The sequence below is a fragment of the Pteropus alecto genome, unplaced genomic scaffold, assembly GCF_000325575.1.
Source record: "Pteropus alecto unplaced genomic scaffold, ASM32557v1 scaffold78, whole genome shotgun sequence".
Taxonomy (NCBI): Eukaryota; Metazoa; Chordata; class Mammalia; order Chiroptera; family Pteropodidae; genus Pteropus; species Pteropus alecto.
This window is the reverse complement of record NW_006443124.1, coordinates 8,651,414-8,660,325: the sequence shown is the minus strand read 5'-3', so window position 1 is coordinate 8,660,325 and position 8,912 is coordinate 8,651,414. Positions and strand designations below refer to the sequence as shown.

The window sequence follows — 8,912 nt, the reverse complement described above, 5'->3', positions numbered from 1 at the left end:
GGGTTTCCTGTCCCACATCCCCAGAGCTATCTCAGCCTTGTCAGTTAAGTCAGTCTCTATGTCCCTGTCTACAGCCAGTAAACTGAGAGGTTTGGGGTATACCTGGAGGTCGTGGTCGAGGAGCTTAGGGACTCAGAAGAGAGGTAACCATGATGACCACTGTCATTTGGGGGGAGGTTACTACATTCCAGGCAATTCTCTAAATTAATTCTCATAACAAGCTTATGCTATTACTATCCCAATTTATAGCTGAGGAATCAGAGACTCAGAGAGGCTCTCTTCCTTAGAGTCACACAGCTGGTAAGTGGCAGAGCTGGGGTATAGAGGAAGGCCTGCCCGGCCCCAAGGCCCTATGCCTCCATGTTCCCAGAGGGCTGGAGGCAAATTCCCTGCAAGACTAATATTCGAATACTTGTGAGCTGTGGCCGCCTGGGAGGTTTCTTGGAGGGAGGCTCTGGCTTGCTCCCGTGGGCGTGGGGCTACCAGTGAGAGAAGGCATAGAAGGCACACCTGCTGGTCTGGTAGGGGCACAGCAAGTCCAGGGCACCCAAGGGGCGATCGTGCTCTCAATAGCGGAGAGAGGCAGGTAGAGTGTGAAAGGCCCAGGATGCCAGAACAGAGTTGGGATTCGGTTTCCTACGTGGGAGGGAGCCACCAAAGGTTTCTGAGCAAGAAAACGATAGGATGAAATCAGAATTTTAGAAAGAAGTGTCCAGCAGCAGGTTGGGTTGGCAGCGGAGTGTCCGAAGGTCAGGACCTGCTGAAAGAGGCTGCGGTGGTTTAAGAACAGAGTTTTAAGGGTCGGGATGAGAGTGGCCAGGAGACAGGGTCAGAAGTGGGTACCTGCAAAGGAATAGTCTGTAGGTGGCAGAGAGGCCCTGCATGAGGGACCCAGATGGCACTGCGAATAGGGAGGAGATGTCAGGACCAGAACGTAGGGGGCGAGGGCCAGAGAGAGCAGGGCGCAGGGGTGAGAGCTATAAAACCCTCAAGTGACACCATTCGTTACAGTAACCGGTATCTGTAAAAGTACATTCGATTTGCCAGAGTTGAAAAGCAGACAGTACTTTTAAGTGAAAACTTCGTCCTTCTAGCACTGCAAATTTCTTATCTGAATTGGCAGAGGAGGTGGGCGAGCAGCTCATCCGGTAGCCTGGCAGAAGGGATAAATTAAGCACATCATTGATCCTTTCAGGAAGAAATAAGTGACATTAAAGGTACTGAGTGACTTACGTGCTTAAAAAGCTGCAGAAGCCTTGGCACGCTCCTGCTATGAGATGGTTTAGAATAGGAGCTTTATTGGAGCTTTTCTCTGTAAAACAAAGTGAGAAAATCTTGGGAGGAGAGGAGGTAGGGAGATGCCAGGGAGAGTGGGAAGGTTCTGCCTCTGGATGGACCCTGAGTGAGCGACTCATGGCTGAAGGCAACTGCAGTGACCCCTGAGTGTGGCTTCTGGGTGATAAATGCGTCACTCTAAAACACAAGGGCCATTTTGACCACCACGGGCAGTCCCCAGGTAAGCCTCTGCACCCTGGGCCTTGTCCCTGCTGTGTGCTTCCTCTGCCTTTTGGGGAGCATTTGTCTCCAAAATCTCTGTTTTCTCTAAACTCCAAACGTACTTACTCAGCAGTGCGGGGAGCATGGGTCCCTGGGAGTCTGGGACAATCTGAATTTCAAACCTCTTCCCACACTGTCCTCACCTGCTCCTGTCAGGATAGACAGATGGTCCCTGATATGCAGATGAGGTGGGGCTCGTGTCCCTCCCCATCTAGACAGTGGTCTGTCTGAGCAGAAAACACTCTCCTCCTGCACCGCAGGGGCTAAAGGGACCGGTTTGAGAGTCAGGGTCTTGGGACAAGATACCTCGCCACCTTGACCTTGAGTGCGTATCTTCAGAATGGTCCCTGCCCTTGGGACTCTGAGGGTGACACACCAGGCTACATTTAAAAGGTCCTGGTGCCGAGCCTGGCTCCACATTCTATGACCCTGGACAAGTCAGTCCCCATCTCTGGGCCCAATCAGACCCACCGGGCCACAGGTGTGAGGATCCAGTGAGGATTTGGTGAAGCCTCAAAAGGCCAACGCCTCATGAACTGGCAGCAACCCCCAGGGGATGGGCTCACAGAGGTAGGGGTTCTGCTGGACCACACACTTGAGCTCTGGTTTGAGTAAGATCCAGCTGCTCGGTGAATCGGGGGCGTTTTCTCCAGGGCTCTGGTCTGGCTAGGATAACTGAGGGTTTGCCACACGACCCCAGAACCCTAGACTTACACAGCAGCCACGGGGAGACGGCTCTCTAAAAGTCACCTCAGACTTCTTGCAGGTAAAGACCATCAGCCCCACAGAAAGGCCTGAGTGGCTGGTTTTAGTCCCTATTACTTGAGGAGAAGGGCAAAGTCTAGCACAAGAGGAATGAAGAGGGCAAGTTGTGATTCACGATTCTCTACGTAACATTCGGCGTGGTCAGCCACACGTACAGATGCACATGCTCACGGGGGCCGGCCTAGAAAATAGTTACCGACGCAGAGTCCTGTAGTGCAGACTTCTCACATCACCTGCCTGTTCTTGCTATATCCGATTTCACCTTATAGGTATTTAAACAGACTCATCTTTTTATTGAAAAAAAAAAAAATCTACACCGTCTCAAGCAAAAATATCTGTAAAATCATGGCTTCAACATAATCATATTTTTCTAATATGCATTAAATTTAATATATTTGCTGTTAAAATACAAATATCTATCCGGCACCTAAAATCATTTTTCAATAGCAGAGTGATTAAGGACTTCAGCTTCAGTGTCTAACAGCCTAAATTGACTCTGTTATTTTACTACTGGCCATTTATTATTCAATACATTCTTAACTGCACTTCGTTCTCTTTCCACGGGGATAATAATCTCAAGCCCTGAGGCTGAAGATTAACTCAGCCCTTTCCTCCAGGCTGTCTTAGCACTGAGGCTCAGCTCTTCGACCTGTAAAATGGCCTAACAGTAGTGTACTTCCTGACTTGAAAGTCTACAGTGAGGACTATGTGTGGGATTTGCCCAATGCAGAAGCTGACACTTGGCAGGTGACAGCAAGTGCTGGTCTCTTCCCTCTGAGCAGTAGCATGAGACCTGGGAGAGAAGCTGCGGATGGAGGCTCTGTGGGAGAGAGCAGGCGTTCAGCATAACCAGTCCTTCCGTGCCTGTCTCACTCTGGGGTCACGGGCGACTGGGGAAGAATCGCGGAGGAGAGGCAGCTGGCATCAAATGGCAAGGGCAGGGACCCAGAGCGGAGGGGCTGAAGCACGCAGGTAAGGAGCGGTCCAGACAGCCCCGGGCAGCACAGTGGATGCTTGGCACCCTCCCTCACCTGCCCCTGTAGGCCCTGGGGCACTCTGTGCCCGGGGGAGCTCGCTGGCCAGTCATGGAGAGCCGATCGGATTCCCGAAGATGTCTGTCTCTCCTTTGTTTCCCCCAAGTCTCTGGGGAGATCTGGATTAAGCTGACTTAAGAGGCAGGTGATGATCTCAGGTGTTGGGTGCTTGGGCGAGAGTCTCCATGGTAACGGAGCCATCTGGCTTTTTTGCCTGGCACTAGGCCTTGTGACTTCATAGTGGAATCTTCTCTGACAGGCAGAGGGGCATTGGCCAGGGGAAGAGGAGGCCAGGAGGATGGGACTTGCCAAGGGAGGCTTTGCCTTTTTAGCCAGTTAGAAGATTAGGCTCGATTGTGTCAGCTCGGGGCTTCTGCTGACTCCAGAGCAAATGCTGCAGGTGCTGTCTGAGGGATAGCGTAAGTGGCACTGTGCATGTGCCATTTTGCTGAGCCCCTCTGAGGAGGTGGTGGAGGCACATCTGGCCTCCTTCAATCTAGGACTCGCCGGTGAAGTGGAGCCGAGGCCCAGGAGGGAAAGACTGAGGTGCGGGAGAGCCACGGGCCCACCCCAGGGAGATCTACCCCGGGCCGGCACCACTGGATGGCTGGAAGGGTAAGGCCTAGGTGTACCCAGCACAGGAGGGGACCAGGGTGATAGCTCTGCCATTCTTCATCCTTGTACCGAATCTCTTCACCCACCAACCAGCCATTCGACCAACCAGTATGAGTTCGTTTCCTGGGGCACTGTAACAAATCACCACAAACGGGTGGTTTAACACAACACAAATTTATTCTGTGACAGTTCTGAGGGCCAGAAGTCCAAAATCAAGGTGTGGGCAGTGTTCTTTCTCGGGGGCTCAGAGGGAGAATCCCTTCCTTGCCTCTCTCCTCGCTTATGGTGGTTACTGACAGTTCTTGGCATTGCCAGGAGGATGGGACCTGCCAAGGGAGGCTTTGCCTTTTTAGCCAGTTAGAAGATTAGGCTCGATTGTGTCAGCTTAGGGCTTCTGCTGACTCCACAATTTCTTGACTTGTGGCAGCATCACTCCAATGTTTGCCTCCATTGTCACATGACATTCTCCCCGTGTCTGTGTCCAGATTTTCCTGGTCTTATAAGCACAAGCAGTCACTGGAGTTAAAGTCCAACCTAATCTAGTGTGACCTCACCTTATCTTGATGACATCTGCAAAGACCCTGTTTCAAATAAGGTCCCATGCACAGGTCTCAAGGGTCAGGACTTCAGCACATCTCATAGAAGACACAATTCAACACACAATACCACATAAATCACAGTGAAAGGAACACACGCTTTGGAACAGGGCAGACGGGCTCAAACCCTAGTACCGCCACTAACCCGTCCTGTCTCCTGGCACAGCAAAGTTGGAAAGGTAAGTGTGTCTTCATGGGCCTCCTAGGATTACCTGGGAGAGGACCGCAGAGGACCTGTGGAGTGTCTGGGGAAGGTGGCAACGCCACAAAGCTGGCCCCAAGCTGGGCCCCGGGACTCAAGGTGGGGTACATGGTGTCCACTATCCGGGAGCTTACTGTCCTGCGACAGCAGTCACTTACTGCAGGTTAGGACATATGAATGGGACTGCGGTGACCCAGCTGTATTCAAGGAGTTAGGACAAGCAGGGACCATACAGGACATGTGGTGGGTGAGGGGGACTTAAGGTCCAGAAGCCCCAGCAGGGACCAAGAAGCCAGAGGCCAGACCACAACAGGTCCTTCCTATGGAATGCAGAGTCTTCCACGCACCCCAGGGGCTCTGGGTCTGGCCCCTTCAGGCAAAGGTAAAGAATGGGCTGGCTTTTCCCTAACAGGTGCTCTGGGCCTCTGCGTCCCCTCTGGGCCTAGGAAGTCATTCCTCATTTTTCATCACCCATCCTTCTCCCAAGACATGGCTTCTCTCTCTCTCAATTAACATTGAGTCTGGCAAGGACTTTGTTCCTGGCCAAGCCCACTTTAATATTCTGTTTCTGGCTTCCTCCTTCCTCCCCTGCCAGCGTTTTTTCTTTCTCCTAATATTTGGTATCTATTGTATGCCGGGGCTAGTCCAGACCCGGAAGATACAGAAGACAGGTGGGCCTGGCCTTCATGGAATTGATATCTAGTGAGATGAGAAACATTAATCAAAGACTCATGCAGATAAATGCTCCACGGTGCGGGAACGGGGGCTCTCTCGTTAAGCTTATCAGGGCAGTGGGAATCGATGATAGAGTGATGCAGCTAAACCTGGGAAGCAAGGGAAGTAACCTTGAGCCAAGAGCTGAAGAAGCTGTCATCAAGGAAAAAGGAAGGGGAGGGAAGAGATTCCAGGCAGGAACAGTAGCATGTGCAAAGGCCCTGCGACAGGAGCCTGCTTGGCAAATTGAGGGACAGAGCGCAGTCTGTGAGGCCAGGCTGAACAAAGCGAAGGGGATGGGAGATGGGCTGAGAGTCAGCAGGTTAGATCAACCATTTGTTGGCACAGTGTCAACTGAGTGCCTACAATGAGCCAGGAGCACCGGACAGATAAGACCACCACATGCACAGAATGGGAAGACCACAGGCCAAGGACGTTCCAACGTGGGAAAAGGGAAGGGCAAAGTGACCCGGAGTCCCAAAGTGAACAGAGCTGGGTGCAGGCTGTAAACGGGACCAGCTTGGTGTGACTGAGGAATGGTAAGAGGGCCAGTGTGTACAGACTGCAGCGAGCAGGGAGAGAAGGATGTAGGATGAGGCTGCAGGGACTGGCAGGGCCAGGTCCTGCGAGGCTCATGGGTAACCAGATCATGGCTGGGAGCCATTCTGGGTTTTCACAAAGGAGAGCCATGCTCCGGTTTGTGCTTCTGAAAGACCCCTCTGGCCTCTGATGTAGGCAGGAATTGGGTGGGGGCGGGGGGAACCTGGAGTGGCCAGAGAAGTTGGGGCACAGTAGCAGATGGAACACCCTTCTCTTCCCAGACGGCCCAGAAGAGCTATGGGGATGCGCCTGGAGTCTTGTCCTCTGAGAGCTGCCTGGAGGAGGAGGAATCCAGGCCTCTGTACCAGCAACTGCAGGCTACCAGTTCAAGCAGCAGCGAGCCCCTCAGCAACCTCGACCTCTCCCACGAGTCCCTGGTGGACTTGAAGTACCTGCCCTTCTTCCGCACCTATGGGCATCTCCTGTCTGAAGAAGAGTTGGCCCTGCAGCCGGAGATTTGCAGGGACCAAAGAGGAGACTGGGGTGTCAGGGGGGCGCCGTTCCAGGAGGACTTAGAACCCCCCAGCGGGTTCTTCCCTTACTACCACTCTGAGGAGGAGAGTTTTCCCAGCCTTTTGTGTGGGGGCTCCCAAGACCCACCCGCCAAGATGGAGGTACAGGTTGGCCACTTCTGCAGGAGAACAGTCAGCAGCAAGAACTCTGTGAGTGGGGATGGCCACACTCGGAGGCCCCAGAAGGGTGCGGGGAGCAGCCCTGGGCCCCGCTGCCTCCTTCAGACCTCTGTCCCCGGGACCCAGACCCCAGTAGGCCAGACCAGCACCCCCACATCCCCGTTGAGGTCTGCTGGGGCTCCTGGAGCAGCAGTGTGTCCTTGCTAAGAGCACAGAGGCTGGAGGCAGAGGACCTCACTCAGTGCCACCTGGGCCACTTGCTAGGAGAGTGGCCTGGGGAATGTGTGTAAGCCCCATGAGCCTCAGGTTCCATATGAGAAAGAACAGTAATAACTACTCTTAGAGCCACCGTGTGAATTATGCACAATGTGGCTAAGCCTGGTGTCCCCTACAGGAACATTCGTTCAGTCCTTACGGTTTGCTAGGCACCCAGACAGATCCTTCACGTGCGTCATCCCATTTATCCTAATAATTGTCCTATGAGATAGTTCTGATCATTACTCCCATTTTATGGGTGAGAAATGAGTCTCTGAGAAGCTGAGTGACTTGGCCAAGGACACATCGCCCGCAAGAGCAAACCTGAGATCTGACCCAAAGCCTGTGCCCTGTGGTGTTACTAATAGCCACCTTCAGCTCTGTGCAGCTGGGCACCTTGCCCCTGACTGCAGAGATGGAGGAGGTGGGACAGTGGGCTCTAATCCTGGACACACCCCTCCGGGCTGGGAGCTCTGGAGTGAGTGACATCACCGCGGGGTATTTCCTAGTGTAAGAGAACAAGCACAGGCCCTGCCTTCTTCCCCTGCCGCCACTGTGGTGGTACAGGCACAGGCCAGTCCTGGGTGTGTGGGCTGAACCTGGGAGCCTGGCTGACCACCGTCTCCTTCTGACCCAGGCTGCCTCAGCAGACCCGGACTTCGTCTCTGGGTCCTCACCGACCTGCTGCCCCACCCCGCTGGCCTCAGCAGGGCACTCCCATGACAGCCGCCTCGATGCCCCTCTCTCCAGCGATGCTGCCCTTAGTGGCCACATCCTATGTGCCTCAGGCTTCGTGCCTTACTACAGAACCCCCGAGGAGGAGCTCCACTCTAGCCCTGGGCCTTCTACCTCCAGTTCCGGGGGCCAGGAGCCCACAGGGGAGCTGCCCAGGCCTGGTGCAGCCACGCCATGAAGGGAGCACCCGGTGGTCATCGGGGTGAAGGTGGCTGGGGGTAAGGTTCCCAGAGCTGGGTTTGCCCTGGGACCAGAGCCCTTGGGCCTTTATTCCCCTGCCTCAGTGACCATGACCTGCAGAGCTGCGGGAGGAGCCCAACCCCTGGCAAGGCTCTCCCATCCCCTCTCTGTCCACTGAGCTGGACAGGCAAGAAGACCCTGCACCGTGCTGGTGTGTGGCTCCATGCTGGTGTCTGGCTCAGCAGACCTGGGGTTCACCTTTTTCCTCAAGGAATAGAGGGGGGATGCTCAGCCTGTGCCAGTGTTTAGCCACTGCCACTCCCCCGCCCCAGGAAGTGACCACACCACTCTGGGCTGCTCCCGCCTGGCTCTCCCAGCTAGAAAACCGGCCCAGTGAAATGGGGAGAGCAGCAGCCCCCAGAGCGTCTCCACAAGGGGATTCTGCCTGGCCCGTACTCACACCTTCCCACTGGTCCTGCTGTAGCCTGTTCCAAGCCCAGCAGGAGGGAGCAAGGTCCGCTGAATCACTAAGGGATGCAGAGACCAGACACGGGTTTTGTAAATAAATCACCACAAGGGTCGGAGTTGGTACATTAATTTGATGCTTTGGAGTAATGCTTGCAGCTTCCTTTTATTGAGCATCTACTATGTACTAGGCGCCTTGTAGAGACCATATTCATAATCCTTAGGGGTGGACCCTCATGTCATTTCCATTTGACACAGATGAAGAAACAGGCTCAGAGAGGTTAAGCGGTGTGCCTGAGTTCACACAGCTCACGGACATTGGAGCTGAGGTTCACACCCAGGTTTGTCTGATCTCGGGCTGAGTGCTTGAGCACTTCCCCACGCACCCCTCCCAGGGACTCTTCGCGCAGCAAGGAGAGCCAGCTGCCCCCGCCCGGCTCCCCTGGACCACCCCCGCCCGCCCCCGCCACCTCTCTTTTTCCTCATCGCCCCTCTGCCCTCCCTCCCCGGCTCCTTGCTGTGTGGACGGTGACACAGCACAGGCCTGCTGCGGCCCTGCCTT

The 8,912-nt window shown here is 54.4% G+C and overlaps 1 long non-coding RNA gene across 1 annotated transcript in view; it reads left to right on the top strand.

Moving 5' to 3' along the window:
- Positions 1–6,702, top strand: part of LOC112471907 — a 14,179-nt gene extending 7,477 nt beyond the window's left edge. Inside the window, exon 3 of the long non-coding RNA XR_003043452.1 lies at positions 6,305–6,702. This is a non-coding gene — a long non-coding RNA (uncharacterized LOC112471907). The remainder of the gene's footprint in view (positions 1–6,304) is intronic.
- The last annotated feature ends 2,210 nt before the right edge of the window (positions 6,703–8,912 follow it).